Here is an 18,277-nt window from a genome sequence, read left to right as displayed (position 1 = left end):
CAGCCAAATCCAATGACATGAACGTTTTCTTCTATGTTTTCTACTAAAGGTTTTATAGTTTAAGGTCTTACATTTAGGTATGTAATCCATTTTGAATACTTTTTGTATATGGTGTAAGGGTGGGTCCAACTTCATTCTCTTGCATGTGGATATCCAGCTTTCCCAACATATTTTGTTGAAGAAAATTTTTCCCATTGTGTAGTTTTCACATCTTTGTTGAAAATCATTTGACCACATACGTAAAGATTTATCTGGGTTCTTTATTCTGTTCCATGGGTCTATAGGTCTGTTTTTATGCCAGTATCGTACTGTTTTGATTACTGTATATTTTTAATATGTTTTTGAAATCAGGAAGTATAACACCTATAGCTTTGTTTTTATTTCTTGAATGAACTTTAGGATAGTCTCTTTTATTTCTGAAAAAAAAATAATTGGAATTTTAATAGAGATTGCAAGTGATCTGTAGGTTACTTTGTATAGTACAAATATTTTAACAATATTAAGTCTTTTAAACCATGATCACAGGATGTCTTTCCCTTTATTTCTGTCTTAATTTTTTTTCAGCAATGTTTTAGGGTTTTCAGTACAAGTGTTTTGCCTCCTGGGGTAACTTTATCTAAAAGTAAGCTTTTTTTTGATATCATTGTAAATTATATTTGTTTTCTTAATGTCCAGAAATGGAACTAATTTTTGTGTGTCAATTTTGTATCCTGAAACTTTACTGAATTCATTTATTAGTTTTAACAGTTTTTGGGTTTTGTGTATTCAGTCTCTAGGGTTTTCTGTATATAAGATTATGTCATTTGTGAACAGATATAATTTTACTACTTCCTTTCTGATTTAGATCCCTTTTATTTCTTTTTCTTGCTTAATTGATCCGGAATTCCAATACCACACTGAATAGAAGTGGTAAGAAAGGGCATCCTTCCCTTGTTACTGATCTTGGAGGAAGAGCTTAACGGTTTTTCATCATTGAGTAAAATAAAAGCTGTAGGCTTTTTATATGCGGCCTTTCCCATATTGAGGTAATTTCCTATTATTTCTAGTTTGTTTAGTAGTTTTATCATGAAAAGGTATTAAATTTTGTCAAATTTTGTCCTTGGCATCAATTGAGATGACTATATATATTTTTTGTTTTTTGTTTTGTTTTGTTTTTCTGAGACAGCGTCTTCCTCTGTCACACAGGCTGGAGTGCAGTCCAGTGATCTTGGCTCACTGCAACCTCTGCCTGGGTTCACGTGAGTCTTGTACCTCAGCCACTGGAGTAGCCGAGATTACCAGTATATGCCACCATACCTGGCTAATTTTTGTTGTTTTTAATAGAGATGGGGTTTGCCATGTTGGCCAACCTAGTCTTGAACTCCTGACCTGCCCACCTCGAACTTCCAAAGTGCTGGGAGTAAAGGCATGAGCCACCGCCCCTGCCGTGACTATGTGGTTTTTGTCCATCACTCTGTTAATGTGGTGGTTAATGTGGTATCTTAATTTGATTTTCATTAGCATTGTAAAAGTAATTCTACTTGTTTATGGTGTGTAACTCTTAATGTGTTGTTGAATTAAGTATGCTAGCATTGTGCTGAAGATTTTTGCATCAATATTCATCAGGGATATTGGTTTGTAGTTTTTGTTTTTTAAAGTATCTGCCTGATTTTAGTATCAGGATAATGCTGGACTTCTGAAATGGTTTGGAGATTTGTTCTAAATTTTTTGCAAGAGTTTGGGAAGGATTTTTGTTAGTTCTTCCTTAGATGGTCGGAAGAATTCTTCAGTGAAGTCATTGGTCCTAAGCTTTTCTTTGTTGGGAGGTTTTTGATTACAGATTACGTTTCCTTTCTGGTTATTGGTCTGCAAAGAATTTTTATATCTTCACGAGTCAGGTTTGGTAAACTTCTAGGAATTTATCCATTGGTTCAAATTTTGTTACTACATAATTGTTTACAGAAATCTCTCTTTTTTTTTTTTTTGAGACAGTCTCGCCCTGTTGCCAGGCACCAGGCTGGAGTGCAGTGGCGTGATCTCAGCTCACTGCAACCTCTGCCTCCAGGGTTCAAGCAATTCTCCTGCCTCAGCCTCCCGAGTAGCTGGGACTACAGTCATGCACTACCATGCCCAGCTGATTTTTGTATTTTTCTTTTTTAGTAGAGATGGGGTTTCTCCATGTTGGCTAGGATGGTCTTGATCTCTTGACCTCGTGATCGGCCCGCCTTGGCCTCCCAAAGTGCTGGGATTACAGGCGTGAGCCACCGTGCATGGCTATAGAAATCTCTTATGATCATTTATATTTCTGTGTCATCAGTTGCAATGTCTCCATTCATTTCTGACTCTTATTATTTGAGTCTGGTTTCTTTTTTTCTTAGTCTAGCTAAGAGTTTATTGCTTTTATCAATCTTTTCAAAAAACTTAGTTTTGTTGATTTTTAAAATTGTTTTTATTCTGTTTCATTACTTTCTGCTCTAATATTTGTTATTTTCTTTCTTCTACTAACTTTGAGTTTAGTTCATTCTTACTTTCGTAGCTCTTTTGAGATGTAATGTTAGATTTTTTAAAGGCATGTACTACTCTAAATTTCCCTCTTAGAACTACTTTTTCGGCATCCCATAAGTTTTGCTATGTTCTATTTTCATTTTCATTTGACCTAAGGTTTTTCTTATTTCACTTGTAATTTCTTCTTTGACTCATTCATCATTTAAACGTGTGTTAATTTACACATATTTAGGAATTTTCCAGTGTTTCTTTTGGTACTGATTTACAGTTTCACTCCACTGTGGTTAGAGAAGACAGATGGTATAATTTAAGTTTTCTTAAATTTGTTAAGACCTGTTTTGTAGCCAAACATGTAATCTTTAAAAACATTCTGTGTGCATTTTAGAAGAATGTGTATTCTGCTATTGTTGGGTGAAATGTTCTGCGTTTGTCTATAAAGACCATTTTGTCTATAGTGTTGTTCATGTCTTCTGTTTCTTTCTTCATCTTTTCTGATTGATCTATTCATTATTGAAACTGGAATATTAAAATCTCTATCACTATTGTGTTACTATTTAATTCTCCATGCAATTCTTTCAATTCTTTATGTTTCCTGCATATACTTGGTTGCTCTGCTCACCTAATATACATAAAATTACATCTTTCTGGTGAACTGAAAGTCTTATATGTCCTTCTTTGCATCTTGTGACAGTTTTTTAACTTAAAGTTTATTTTGACTGGTACAGCAACCCTTGCTCTCATCTGGTTACCATTTGCATGACATTTATTTCCTATCCTTTCATTTTCAGTCTATGTGTGTTGTTAAATTTAAGGTGAGTCTCCCATAGATAGCATATAGTTGGATTTTTTTTTTTTTTCATTTTTCCATTTAGCCACTGTATATTTTGATTTGGGAAATTAGTTCATTTATATTTAAAGTAATTACTGATAGGTTAGGACTTACTCTTGCCATTTGGTTAATTTTTTTTCTTTCTGTTTTGTTCTCTTGCTCCTCGCTTCTTTTCATGCTGACTTTTGTGATTTAACGATTTTTGTGGTGATCTGCTTTTATTATTTTCTCTCAATCTTTTGTGTATCCACTGTACATTATTTTTGTGGTTACCATGGAGATCATATAAAATATTTTATGGTTGTATCAGTCTGTTTTAAGCTAATAACTTCTTCTCTTAGATTACACAAGTTACTCTATACTTTACTCCTCCACAATACACATTTTATGTAATTGATGCCAGGTTTTACTTTTTTTTTTTTTTTTTTAAGAGACAGGGTGTCACTCTGTCACCCAGGCTGAAGTGCAGTGGTGCCATTATGGCTCACTGTAGCCCTGAACTCCTAGGATCAAGGGATCCTCCCAGTGTAGCTTCCTGAGTAGCTAGGACCACAGGTGCTCATCATTACGCTTGGCTAATTAAAAAAAATTAATAGAGAAGTGATCTCCCTATGTTGCCCATACTGGTCTCAAACTCCTGGACTCAAGCAATACTCCCATCTTAGCCTCCCAAAGTGCTGGTATTATAGCTGTAAGCCACCTCACCCAGCCAGATACTACTTCTGTATTGTGCTTAAATAGATAAATATTTGTGGATACAACTATTCTGATTACTTCTGTTTTCTAATTTCTACATAAGCATTAAATGTTATTTAGGTGCACCATTACAGTATTACGTTTTTGAGTTTGTCTTTATGTTAAGCTTTCATACTATAATTTATATTTTCATATGCATCTGTGTTATTGCTCAGCTTTTTTTTGTTTCAACTTTAAAACTCCTTTAGTACCTCTTGTAAGGGCAGTCCTAGTGGTAATGAACTACTTCCATTTTTGTCTGAGCAAGTTTTTATCTTTTCTTCATTCTTAAAGAATAGTTTTGCTGGGTTAAAATATTATTGGTTGACAGTTTTCTTTTAGTACTTTTTTTTTCTTTTCAACTTGTTACATGGGTTAAGTGTGTGTGGTGAGGGTTTGGTATACAGATAATTTTGTCACTCAGTTAATTAGCATAATAGCCAAGGGATACATTTTTCAATCCTCACCTTCCTCCCACCTTCCACCCTCAAGTAGGCCTTGGTGTCTATTGTTGCCTTCTTTATGTACATGTGCACTCAATGTTTAGCTGCCGTTTACAAGGGAGAACATGTGGTATTTTGTTTTTCTGCATTAATTTGCTTAGGATATGGCCTCCTGCTTCATCCATGTTCATTTTTTTATTTGGCTTCGCAGTATCCCATGGTGTATATGTACCACATTTGCTTAATACAGTCCCCCATCTGGGTTGATTCTATATATTTGCCATTATGAATAGTACTTCAATGAAGACACACATGCATGTGTATTTAAGGTAGAATGATTTATATTCCTTTGCGTATATACCCAGTAAGAAGATTGTTAGGTTAATGGTAGTTCTATTTTAAGGTCTTTGAGAAATCTCCAGATTGCTTTTCATAGTGGCTGAACTAATTTACATTTTCACCAATAGCGTATAACCATTCCCTTTACTACTTCACCAGCATCTATTATTTTTTTCTTTATAATAATAATCATTCTGACTATTGTGAGATCATATTTCATTGTGGTTTTGATTTGCATTTCCCTAATGATTAGTAATATTGAGCATTTTGTCATATGCTTGCGGGCAGCATGTATGTCTTGTTTTGAAAAATGTCTGTTCATGTATTTTGCCCATTTTTTAATGAGGTTGTTTGTTTTTTGCTTGTAAATTTGTTTAAGTTCCTTGTAGATTTTGAAAATTAGACCTTTGATGGATGTATAGTTTATAAAATTTTTCTCTCACTGAAGGTTGTCTATTTACTCTGTTGATATATATATATTTTTTTTTCTGTGCAGAAAGCTCTTTAGTTTATTTGGGTCCTACTTATCAATTTTTCTTTTTGTTGCAATTGCTTTTGGAATATTTTTTATGAAGTCTTGAAGAATGGTATTTCTTAGGTTTTCTTAAGGGGCTTTTATAGTTTTAAGTTTTATATTTAAGTATTCAATCCAGCTTGATTTGATTTTTGTATATGGTGAAAGATAGGGGTCCAATTTCAATCTTCTGCATATGGCTAGCAGTTATTTCAACACAACTTATTAAATAGGGTGTCCTTCCCCCATTGCTTATTATTGTTAGCTTTGCCAAAGATCAGATAAGTTTTAGGTGTGTAGCATTATTTCTGCATTCTCTAAACAGTACCATTGATCTATGTGTTTTTGCCCCAATACCATGCTGTTTTAGTTATTGCAGGTTTGTAATACAGTTTGAAGTAGGATAGCATGATATCTCCAGCTTTGTTCTTTTTGTTTAGATTTGCTTTTGCTATTTGGGTCCTTGTTTGTTTCCCAATGAATTTTAGAACTTTTGTTTTTTCTAATTCGATGTAAAATTTCGTTGGTAGTTTGATAGGTAGCATTGAATTTGTAAACTGCCTTGGAGCCTGGAATGTTTTTCCATTTGATTGTGCCATTTCTGACTTTTTTCAGCACTGTTTTGTAATTCCAGTTGTAGAGACCTTTGTCTTCCTGGTTAGTTGTATTCCTAGGGTTTTTGTTGTTTGTTTTGTTTCTGGCTATTGTAAGTAAGATTGTGTTCTTGATTTGGCTCTCAGCATGACTGTTATTGGTATATGGAAATGCTACTAATTTTTGTGTATTAATTTTGCATTCTGAAACTTTGCTGAAGTGGTTTATCAGATCTAGAAGACTTCGGACAGAAACTATGGGGATTTCCTGGTATAGAATCCTATCATTTGCAAAGAGAGATGGTTTGACTTCCTCTCTTATTTGAATGCCTTTTATTTCTTCATCTTGCCTGACTGCTCTGGACATAAATTTCAGTGGTATGTTAAACAGGAGTGATAAAAGTGGGCATCCTTGTCTTATTTTGGTTCTCCAGGGGAACACTCAGCTTTTGCCCATTCAATATGACATTGTATGTGGGTTTGTCATAGATGGCTCTTATTATTTTCAGCTATGTATATTTGATAGCTGGTTTGTCAATGGTTTTTAACATGAACGGATACTGGATATTATTGAAAGATTTTTTTTCTGTGTCTATTGAGATATCATGTGATTTTTGTTTATAGTTTGCTTATTTGATAAATCACATTTATTGATTTGTGTATGTTGAACCAACCTTGCATCTCAGGAATAAAGCGTACTTGATCATGGTGGATTAGCTTTTTGATGTACTGCAGGATTTGGTTTGCCAGTATTTTGTTGAATATTTTTGCATCTATGTTCATCTAGGATATTGGCCTAAAGAGTGCTTTGTTTTCTGTGTCTCTGGAAGGATTTGGTATCAGAATGTTGCTGGCCTCGTGGAATTGGTAGGGAGGAGTACTTCTTCCCTGGTTTTTTGGAATAGTTCCAGGAGGATTGTTACTAGCTCTTCCTTATACATCTGGTAGAATGTAGCTGTGAATCCATTTGCTGTAGGGCTTTTTCCACTTGGAAGATTTTTAAATTACTGCTTCAATTTCAGAAGTTGTTATTAGTCTGTCAGGGATTCCATTCCTTCCAGGTTTAATCTTGGGAGGTTGTATGTTTCTAGGAACATATCCATTTTATCTAGGTTTTCTAGTTTGTGTGCATAGATGTGTTTGTAAGTCTCTGAGGCTTTTTTCTATTTCTGTAGGATCAGTGGTAGTAATGTCCCCCTTTTTGTCATTTCTGATTGTGTTCATTTGGATTGTCTCTCTTTTCTCCTTCATTAGTTTAGCTAGCAGTATATCAATCATATTTATTCTTTAAACAAACTTTTGGTTTTATTGTTCTTTTGTACAGTTTCTCTCACCTCCATTTTATTCAGTTCAGCTCTGATTTCTTATCTTCTTCTAGCTTTGGGGTTGGTTTACTCTTGCTTTTCTAGTTCCTCTATGTGTGAAGTCAGGTTGCTAAATTGAATCTATCTAACTTTTTGGTGACAGCATTTAGCTGTATAAACTTTCCTCTTAACAATACTTTAGTGGTGTCCCAGAGAGTCTGGTATGTTGTATCTTTTTATTATTTTATTGTTTACCCAAACGTCATTCAGGAGCACGTTGTTTATAATTTCCATGTAATTGTACAGTTTTGAGTAATTTTCTTAGTACTAATTTCTGTTTGTATTGCACTATGAGCCAAGAGTGTGGTGGTATGAATTCAGTATTTTTGAATTCATTGAAAATTGCTTTATGGCTGAGTGTGTGGTTGACAGTTTGGCCTCTTCTTTGTATGGTTGCTTCTGTGTGCTGGAGATGCAAGTAAAGCACTCAGGCTCTTTATTCCTTCTCCAGCATAGTGACAGCAAGGGTAGGTGTTGCTTCACAGCAGTGGCAGTACAGCTCTCAGTTGCCTCCCTGAGCTCTACCCCAGAGAAACACAGATGCACTGCCAATAAAGAAGCTCAGCTGGGGGTGGGGCAACTGTACTGCAGGGCCAAGCCTGGGGCTGCTGTTGAAGGGGATGGGGCTTACAGGAAAGACAGACTAGACTCCTCTCTGTATGGTGGCTGTGGTGTGCTGGAGGTGAGTAAAGCACTCAGGTTCTTTGTTCCTTCCTTAGCCCAAGGGCTGTATAGCTGCCACAGCACTACAAAGTGGCTCTCAGTTGCCTCTGAGAACTTCACCCCAGCGAGACACAGATCTGCTGCTATTGGGAAAGTTCCGCTGGGGGTGAGGTGGCTGAACTGTGGGCTCAATCCAGGGGCACTGCCTGGTGAAGAGCAGGGAGTTGGGGGCTCACAGAAGAGAGACTCAGCTCCTCTCTACATGGCAGTATGGCATGCTGGAAGTGCCAGCAATGAAATCAGGGTCTTCATTTTTTCTCTATCATGAGGGCAGCAAGGGTGGTATCACTGCAGTGGCAATGGCAGAGAGCCTGTGGATTGTGTCTGGAATTTCCTCCCCAGAAAAATGCAGAGCTGCCACCAATTGAAGTATTAGGCAGGGGCAAAGCAGTTGTGCTGGGGGCCCAGATTGGATGAACCTGCCTAGTGAAAATTAGTAGGAGTAGGGACTTGCATGGAAAATAATCTGGCTGCTTTCCCGTAAGTCAGCTGCAGTGTACCGAATACCCACAATAGTTCTTGGGCTCTTTGCTTCCTCCCCAGCATGAGGGCAGTGGGTAGGGGCTGAAGTAGTGGCAAAAGGGGTGGGCCTTTCAGCTAACTCTGAGAGCTCTGTCACAGAAAAATGCAGAACTGCTACTGGCCTGAGTGCTCAGGCAGGGGTCAGCTGGCTACACTGAGTTCCCAGGCCAGTGGACTTTGCCATGCAAGGTGTAGTGGGAGTGAGGCCTTCAGTCTATCTGTACCTCAGCACTGTTGATGTGGCTCCTATCCTGGGACTATGCAAGAGAGCTTGACCTTCCTTGTTGGTGGAACTACAGCAACTGGCACCAGGGTGCTCAGGGATCTAAGGCCCTTGGGGTTCCATGTGTGCCTGGGAGGTAACTCTCCCCAGACTCTATGCAGTTCTCCATGTTAGCTTGGAGGCCCCTGACAAAGGTGGTTGGGAGAATCTCCTGTGCTTAGGAATGCAAAGTCCATGGCAAAAGTGTGAGTCCCTGGGGGCTCTGGTTCACTCACAATTTCCCTGCAGTGGAGGGTCTCCTTTGGCATTCTGCACCAATCCTAGTGGGTCACTATCTTGTCTTGCTCCTCTCTGCTCTCTGTGGGTGATGTTGCTTCCTTGATGAATTCCAATATGTCCTGGATGATCCAGTTACCAGTTAGTGTTTACTCGTTGGTTTATCTCAGTAGCTGCTTCTAATCAGCCACCTTGACATCTAGTCTTTTTTATAACTTTCAATATTGTCTTACCCTTGCTTGCAAAGTTTCTGCTGAGAAATCCACTGGCATTCTTGTAGAGACTCCCTTGTATGTGGCAATTTGCTTTTATCTTGCTGCTTCAAAAATTCACTTTGACTTTTAACAATTTGATTATAACTCTCTCAGGGTAGAGTATTTGGGTTCAATCTATTTAGGAACCATTGGGCTTTATGAATAATGTCACTTCTGATATGGTTTGGCTGTGTCCCCATCAAAATCTTATTTTTAATTGTAGCTCCCATAATCCCCACATGTTGTGGGAGGGACCCAGTGGGAAGAAAGTGAATGGTAGGAGCAGTTACTCCCATGCTGCTGCTCTCATGATAGTGAGTTGTCACGAGATCTGGTGATTTTATAAGGGGCTTTTCTCCCTTTTGCTCAGCACTTCTCTTTCCTGACATCATGTGAAGAAGGACATATTTGTTTCCACTTCCACCATGATTCTAAGTTTCCTGAGGCCAACCCAGCCATGCAGAACTATGAGTCAATTCAACCTCTTCCTTCAGTCTCTGGCAGTCCTTTATAACAGCATGAGAACGGACTAATACAGTAAATTGGTACTAGGTAGTAGGGTGCTGCTGTAAACATATATGAAAATGTGGAAATGACTTTGGAACTGGGTAACAGGCAGAGGCTGGAACAGTTTGGAGGGCTCAGAAGAAGATAAGAAGATGTGGGAAAGTTTGAAACTTCTCAGAGACTTGTTAAATGGCTTCAGCCACAACACTGATAGTGATATGAACAATGAAGTCCAGTCTGAAGTGGTGTCTGATGGAGATGATGAATTTGCTGGGAAATGGAAAAAAAGTGACTCTTGCTATATTTTAGCAAAGAGACTGGCAGCATTTTGCCCCTGACACAGAGATCTACATGGAACTTTGAACTTGAGAGAGATAATTTAGTCTTTCTGACAGAAGAAATGTCTAAGCAGGAAAGCATTCGAGAGGTGACTTAGGTGCTGTTAAAAGCATTCAGTTTTATGTATTCACAAAGATGTGGTTTGGAATTGGAACATGTGTAAAAGGGAAGCAGGGCATAAAAATTTGCAAAATTTGCAGGCTGACAATGTGACAGAAAAGAAAAAACCCGTTTTCTGAGGAGAAATTAAAGCCTGCTGCAGAAATTTGCATATGCAACGAGGAGCTGAATTTTATTTGGCAAAATGATGGGGAAAATGTCCCCAGGGCATGTCAGAAACTTTCATGTCAGCCCTGCCTATCGTAAGCCTGGAGGCATAGGAGGGAAAAATGGTTTAATGGGCTGGGCCCAGGGCCCCTCTGCTGTTTGCAGCCTAGGACCTTGGTGCCCTGTGTTCCAGCTGCTCCAGCTGTTGCTAAAACAGGCCAAGGTACACCTAGGGCTGTGGCTTCAGGGAGTGGAAGCCCTAAGCTTTGGCGGCTTCCATGTGGTGTTGAGCCTGTGAGTGCACAGAAGAACTGAGGTTTGGATACGTCCACCTGCATTTCAGGGGAGGTATGCAAATACTGGGATGTCCAGGCAGAAGTTTGCTTCAGGGGTGGAGTCCTCATGGAAAACCTCTGCTAGGGCAGTGCAGAAGGGACATGTGGGTTTACAGCCCTCACACAGAGTTCCCACTGGGGCACTGCCTAGTGAAGCTGTGAGAAGACAGCCACTTTCCTCCAGATCCCAGAATGGTACGTACACCAACAGATTTTACTGTGCACCTCAAAAAGTCACATACACTCAACACTGGCCTGTGAAAGCAGCCTGGAGGGAGCTGTACATTGCAAAGCCATAGAGGCATAGCTTCCCAAGGCCCTGGGAGCCCAGTTCATGCATTAGCATGACCTGGATGTGAGACATGGAGTCAAAAGATATCATTTTGGACCTTTAAGATTTGATTGCCCCACTGGGTTTTGGACTTGTATAAGGCCTTTAGCCCCTTTGTTTTGGTCAGTTTCTCCCATTTGGAATGGGTGTATTTACCAAATACCTGTACCCCCATTGTATCTAGGAAGTAGCTAATTTGGTTTTGATTTTACTGGCTCATATGAAAAAGGGAATTGACTTGTCTCAGATGAGACTTTGGACTTGGACTTTTGGGTTAATGCTGGAATGAGTTAAGGCTTTGAGGGACTGTTGGTAAGGCATGATTGTGTTCTAAACTGTGAGTACATGAGATTTGGGAGGGGCCGGGGTGGTCTGGCTGTGTCCTCACTCAAATCTAATCTTGAATAGTAGTTGTCATAATCTTCACATGTCATGGGAGCGGCCCAGTGGGAAGTAAATGAACTGTGGGGAGAGTACCCTAATGCTGCTGTTCTTGTTATAGTGAGTTCTCATGAGATTTGATGATTTTATAAGGAGCATTTCCCCTGCTTGGCACTTCTTTCTGCCATCATGTAAGAATGATATGTTTGCTTCCCCTTCTGCCATGATTGTAAGTTTCCCGAGGCCTCACCAGCCATGCAGAACTGTGAGTTAATTCAACTTCTTTCCTTTATAAATTACCCAGTCTTGGGCAGTCCTTTATAGCAATGTGAGACTAATACAATTTCACTCCCTTGATTTGGCAAGCTTAGAGCCATTACGTCCTTTCTTCCCTTTTTTTGACATAGGGTCTTACTCTGTCATCCAGGGTGGAGTGCAGTGGCACAATCTCAACTCACTGAAACCTCTTCCTCCTGGGTTACAGTGATTCTCATGCCTCAGCCTCCCAAGTAGCTGGGATTACAGGTGCCCACCACCACACCCGGCTATTTTCGTATTTTTAGTAGAGATGGAATTTCACTGTGTTGGCCAAGCTGGTCTCAAACTCTTGACTTCAAGTGATCTGCTAACCCTGTTCTCCCAAAGTGCTGGGATTACAGGAGTGAGCCACTGTTATGTCTTTAAGCAATATTTCTGACATTTTTCTCTTCTCCTCTGTTACTCCATAGGCTGCATAGATTTATAAATTTTTCATGCTGTTTTAACTATTTTCCTTTCTTTTTTCATTTTGTTCATCTAACTGGCAAAATTCAAATAATATTTTTTCACTGATTCTTTGTTCTGCATATTTGTGTGTTTTTTTTTTTTTCCCATAAGTTATTGGGGTATAAGTGGTATTTGGTTATATGAGTAAGTTCTTCAGTGGTAATTTGTGAGCTTTGGGGTGCAACCATCACCTGAACAGTATATATGCACCCAATTTGTAGTCTTCTATCTCTTGCCTCCCTCTCACTCTTCCACTTAAGTCCCCAAAGTCCACCGTATGATTCTTAGGGTTTTGCATCCTCATAGCTTAACTTCCACATATCAGTGAGAATATATGATGTTTGGTTTTCCATTCCTAAGTTACTTCACTTAGAATAATAGTCTCTAATCTCATCTAGGTCACTGAAAATGCTGTTGATTCATTCCTTTTTATGGCTGCATAGTATTCCATACACACACACACAGAGAAATGTATATATATATATATACACATATATCATATATATATACACATATATGCCACAGTTTCTTTATCCACTGATTGACTGATGGGCATTTAGGTTGGTTCCACAATTTGGCACCAGGTATGGGCATTTGGGTGGGTTCCACAATTCAACAATTGTGAATTGTGCAGCTATAAACATGCTTGTGCATGTACCTTTTTCGAATAATTACTTATTTTTCTCTGGGTAGATACCCAGTAGTGGGATAGCTGAATCAAATGACAGTTCTACATTTAGTTCTTTAAGGAATCTCCACACGTTTTCCACAGTGGGAGCACTAGTTTACATCCCCACCAGCAGTGTAAAAGTGTTTCCTGTTCACCACATCCACACCAGCATCTACTGTTCATTTATTTTTTTTATTATGGCCATTCTTGCAGGAGTGAGGTGGTATTGCTTTGTGGTTTTGATTTGCATTTCTTTGATCATTAGTGTTGTTGAGCATTTTTTCATATGTTTTTGGCTATTTGTATATCTTATTTTGAGAACTGTCTATTCATGTACTTAGCCCACTTATTGATGAGATTGTTTCTTTTTTTTCTTACTGATTTGAGTTTGTTGTAAATTCTGGTTATTAGTCCTTTGTCAAATGTATAGATTGTAAAGATTTTCTACCACTCTGTGGGTTGTCTGTTTACTCTGCTGACTGTTCCTTTTGCCATGCAAAAGCTCTTTAGCTTAATTAGGTCCCAGCCATTTATGTTAGTTCTTATTGCATTTGGTTTTGGGTTCTTGGTCATGAAATCCTTGCCTAAGCCAATGTCTAGAAGAGGTTTTCCAACATTATCTTCTAGAATTTTTATAGTTTCAGGTATTAAGTTTCAGTCCTTAATCTATCTTGAGTTGATTTTTGTATAAGGTGAGACATAAGGATCCAGTTTCATTCTCCTACATGTGGTTAGCCAATTATCCCAGCACCATTTGTTGAATAGGGTGTCCTTTCCCCACTTTATGTTTCTGTTTGCTTTATCAAAGATCAGTTGGCTGTAACTATTTGGGTTTATTTATGGGTTCTCTATTCTGTTTTACTGGTCTATGTGCCTATTTTTATACCAGTACCATGCTGTTTTGGTGACTATGGCCTTATATTATAGTTTGAAATCAGGTAGTGTGATGTCTCTAGATTTGTTCTTTTTGCTTAACCTTGCTTTGACTATGTGGGCTCTTTTTTGGCTCCATATAAATTTTAGAATTGTCTTTTCTAATTCTGTGAAGAATGATGGTGGTATTTTGAAGAGGATTGTATTGAATTTTTAGATTGCTTTTGGCAGTATGGTCATTTTCACAATATTGATTCTATCATTCATGAGCATGGGACTTGTCTCCAGTTGTTCATGTTGTCCATGATTTCTTTCAGGTGATGGTAATTTCCCTTGCAGGGGTCTTTCGACTCCTTGGTTAGGCATATGCTTAATTTTTTTTTTTTGGTGGGGGAGGGCAGCTATTGTAAAAGGGGTTGAGTTCTTGATTTGATTTTCCACTTGGTTGCTGTTGGTGTATAGAAGAGCTACTAATTTGTGTATATTACTCTTGTATCCAGAAACTTTGCTGAATTATTTTTATCAGTTCTAGGAGCTTTCTAAAGGAGTCCTTAAAGTTTTCAAGGTAAACAATGATATCATTAGCAAACAGTGACACTCTGACTTCCCCTTTACTGATTCAGATGCTCTTTATTTCTTTCTCTTGTCTAATTGCTCTGGCTAGGACTTCCAATACTATGTTGAAGAGGAGTGGTGAGAGTGGGCATCCTTGTCATGTTCTGGTTCTCAGAGGGAATGCTTTCAATTTTCCTGATTCAATATTATGTTTGCTGTGGGTTTGTCATAGATGGCTTTTATTACATTAACATATGCCCCTTGTATGCCTATTTTGCTGAGAGTTTTAATCATAAAGTGATGCTAGATTTTGTTGAAGGCTTTTTCTGCATCTATTGAAATGATCATGTGACTTTTGTTTTTAATTCTATTTATCTGATGTATCACAGTTATTGAAGGTTGTTAAACCCTCCCAGTTCCTGGTATGAAACTCAGTTGATCATGGTGGATCACCTTTTTGACATGTTGTTGGATTCACCTATTATTTCTTTAAATAACCTCTCTTTTTTCCTCCTCTCTTTTCCTTCTTGTACTTCCATATTGTATAGATTGGTCTGCTTGATCATGTACTGTAAGTGTTCTAGGTTTTCTTCACTGTTCTCCCCCCACCACACTTATTTTATTATTCTGACTCAAAAAATTCAAATAACCTGACTTCAAGATTCCCGATTCCTTTTTCTGTTTGATCAAGTCTGCTGTTGAACCTCTCCAGTGAATTTTTGGTTCAGTTTTTATATTCTTTGGTTCTAGATTTTCTGTTTTTCATAGTTTCTCTTTGTTGATTTTTTCATTTTGTTCATGTATCATTTACCTGATTTCATTTAGTTGTTTATGTTGCCTTATAGCACACTGAGCTTTATAATGATTACTTTGAATTCTTTGTCAAGTAATTCATACTAATAGATTTTCATTTCTTTGGGGCCTGTTTCTGAAAATCTATTTTGGGCCTCTGATTGGTCATATTTCCCTGTTTCTTCATGTGTCTTATTTTTTACATTTTTTTCTTATTTGAAAAAGCAACTGTCTCTTCCAGTCATCAAAAAGTGGCTTCACCCAGGAGAAGACCTTCATCAGTCTATCCAGTTAGAAACTTTGGGTCCTCTTAAATCTTTTCTGGGGATGCCTCTTCCCCAGGTTTGTGCATGTAATTCTGCAAGAAGAGAGGTTTGCCAGTTTTCTTTTCAGAAGCTTGTGATCTCTTGCTCTGTAGAGTGTCTGTCTGTGGTGCTACAGGTTCTCTGGAAACATTAAAAGCTTTCTTTTCTGTTCTATGTGGCCATCCGGAATCCAAAATATGCCAGTTCTGTCACTCCAAATTAGGAGAGACAGTAACCAGACATTTGAGTAGCCCTCTGAAAATCTGGAATACTAGCCACACTTCTCCTTCCCTCCTGTGGGAGAAACCTTGAGTTGGTCTCTTTCCCCCAAATGTGAAAAGCTCTGCTGTCCTCGATCTTTATTGCCAGTTTTCTGGCATTGTAATAAACTTCTAAACTCTCTTTTACTCTTTGTAACTTGTAGGCATCCAAATATGCCAGGATCCTGTCTGCACTCCAAGTCTGATGAGACAGAAACCAGTCCCTTTAGTCATTGCCCCAAAGAGTTGGAATGCACCTTTAACATTCCACTCTTCTTCTTTCCTCCCAAGGGAGAGGCCATAATCTTTCTGATCACACTCAGTTGTGTTGTACTGGGGGAGGGAGCATGACAGGTGACACAAAATGGCTTTTCTTATCCATTTCAATGTGGTTGTCTTTAACTCTGAGCATGCCTAAGGTGGAGTGACTTAACTAGTTAGTTTCTAGGGTTCTCATAAAGGCTCTTTGGAGGATATATTATTGTCCCCATGGGGAAATGGGGTTGGTGACTTCCCACTCTGCTATCTTACTAGTGTATTTCTTTCTAGCCATCTTTTTTATTACTAGGTTTTAGCATAATCTTATTGTAAAATAACATTCACTGTATAATTTCATTCATTTGACATTTGTAGACTTGTAGTATGGCCCTCGGTATAACTAACTTTTGTATAATTTCTAGTTTGCTTGAAAAGAATGTGTGTGCGCAGTTGTTGGATACTGTGTTTCTATGTTTGTTGGGTCAGGTTTGCTAACTGTGTTATTTTAATTTTCTATATCCTTGATGATTTTGTCTGTTTTTAAATATCAATGCTTGAGAGAGGCATTGAATTATAACTACAAATTGTAATAAAAAAATCCCCTACTATCAATCTTTGTTATACATTTTAAGATAGTGTATACACACACACACACACACACACACACACACACACACACACAAAGAATTGTTACATCTTCCTGGAGAACTATGCTTTTTAACATATTGCCATGTACTTTACAGTAATGCTTTTCATTCATTTTGTCTTCTATTAAAAGACATCTACATAAACTCTCTTTTGCCTAGCTTTTGCATGGCACATGTTTCCCCTACTTTCATTCTTTCTGTACCCTTATTTTTAGTGGTGTCTCTTTCAAACAGTATAGATTTTAGGTTTGTCTTCTATTCAACCTCATGTTTTTTGTCTTTAAGTGAAGCAGTGATGCATTTATATTTAATGTAACTATTTATATATTTGCACTTAAATATATAATCTTACCCCATCATTTGCTTCTGCTAGTTGTTCTATCCTTATTTTACTTATTGTTTTGCCTTTCTATTGCCTTTTCAAAATTATTTTTCATTATTTGATTTTTCCCTTCTTCATTAGATTATACTCATTTATATTACTTTAGTGATTCTAGAATTTGTGTTATCTTCATTTATGAGGTTTATTATTAATGCCATTTGCCTTTTTTAATATACAATGCAGAGATTAACCATTTAACTCCACTTCCCGAACACTCTTAGTTATGTGCACTGCTTTTTATGTAATTCTATGTATATTTTAAACTCTAAGAAACATTATGTTATTGTTACAGAGAGTTAACATCTGCATATATTTTCTTATGTTACTCCTTTCATTTCTCATTGATTTTTCCTGCATGTCTGATATTCTGTCCAGTATAATTTCCTTCTGCCTTAACATCCTTTACTATCCTTTGGTGTGGTATTCTCTGGTAACAAATTTTCTTAGTTTTTGTTTGAACAATTTTTAGCTCCATGTTTTTTCCCAACATTTTTTGAAGAAAAATTTAAATATATGGAAAAGCTTAAAGGATTTTCCAATGACCACCTATATATCTACCACCTAAACTCCACAATTAGCATTTGGTTGTATTTATCACATATCTATCATTCACCATCAATCTATCTTATGGATTGATGCATTTCTCAGTAAGTTGCAGACATTACTATTTAGACCATGTCATGCATGTTATTAACTAGAGTTAAGTGTATATATAGCTTGAGAAAAAAATTACATACAGCAAAATGGATAAATCATAAGTGAACTATTAAATAAAATTTGACAGATTACTGTCATCCTGGAAATTCCTCCACTTTTATTCTTGAAGGATATTATTGCTGGGTATAATTCAAGGATGGAAATTATTTTCATTTGGCACTATCAAAATATGATTCAATTGACCACTAGCTTCAATATTTCTATTGAAAAGTTGGGTTTTGTAATTGTTGCTTCTTTGAAAGTAGCCTGTTTTTTAACCCACTTTGGCTGTTTTCAAATTTTTTTTCTTTGTTTTCTGTTTCCAGCAGTTTTATCATCAAGTACCTAAATATCTATTTTTATTTTGTTTGGGGTTCCTAAGACTTCTTGACTCCATACTTTGGTATGTTTTGCTAATTTTGGAAGGCTCATAGCTACTATGTTTTTAAACATTGCACCTTTCCCATTCTCCCTCTAGTCTTTCTGACACTCTTAATTACATACATTTTTGACCTTCTCACTATTTCCATGCCTCTTATTCTTTTATGTGTATTTTCTATCTTTATGTGTTTTTATTATTATATAAAATATATAAATATATAATTGTCCCATGAA

This window comes from Sapajus apella, unplaced genomic scaffold, assembly GCF_009761245.1.
Source record: "Sapajus apella isolate SASKATOON/1434 unplaced genomic scaffold, GSC_monkey_1.0 scaffold122, whole genome shotgun sequence".
Taxonomy (NCBI): Eukaryota; Metazoa; Chordata; class Mammalia; order Primates; family Cebidae; genus Sapajus; species Sapajus apella.
The sequence above is the reverse complement of the archived record's forward strand: the minus strand, read 5'-3'. Positions refer to the sequence as shown.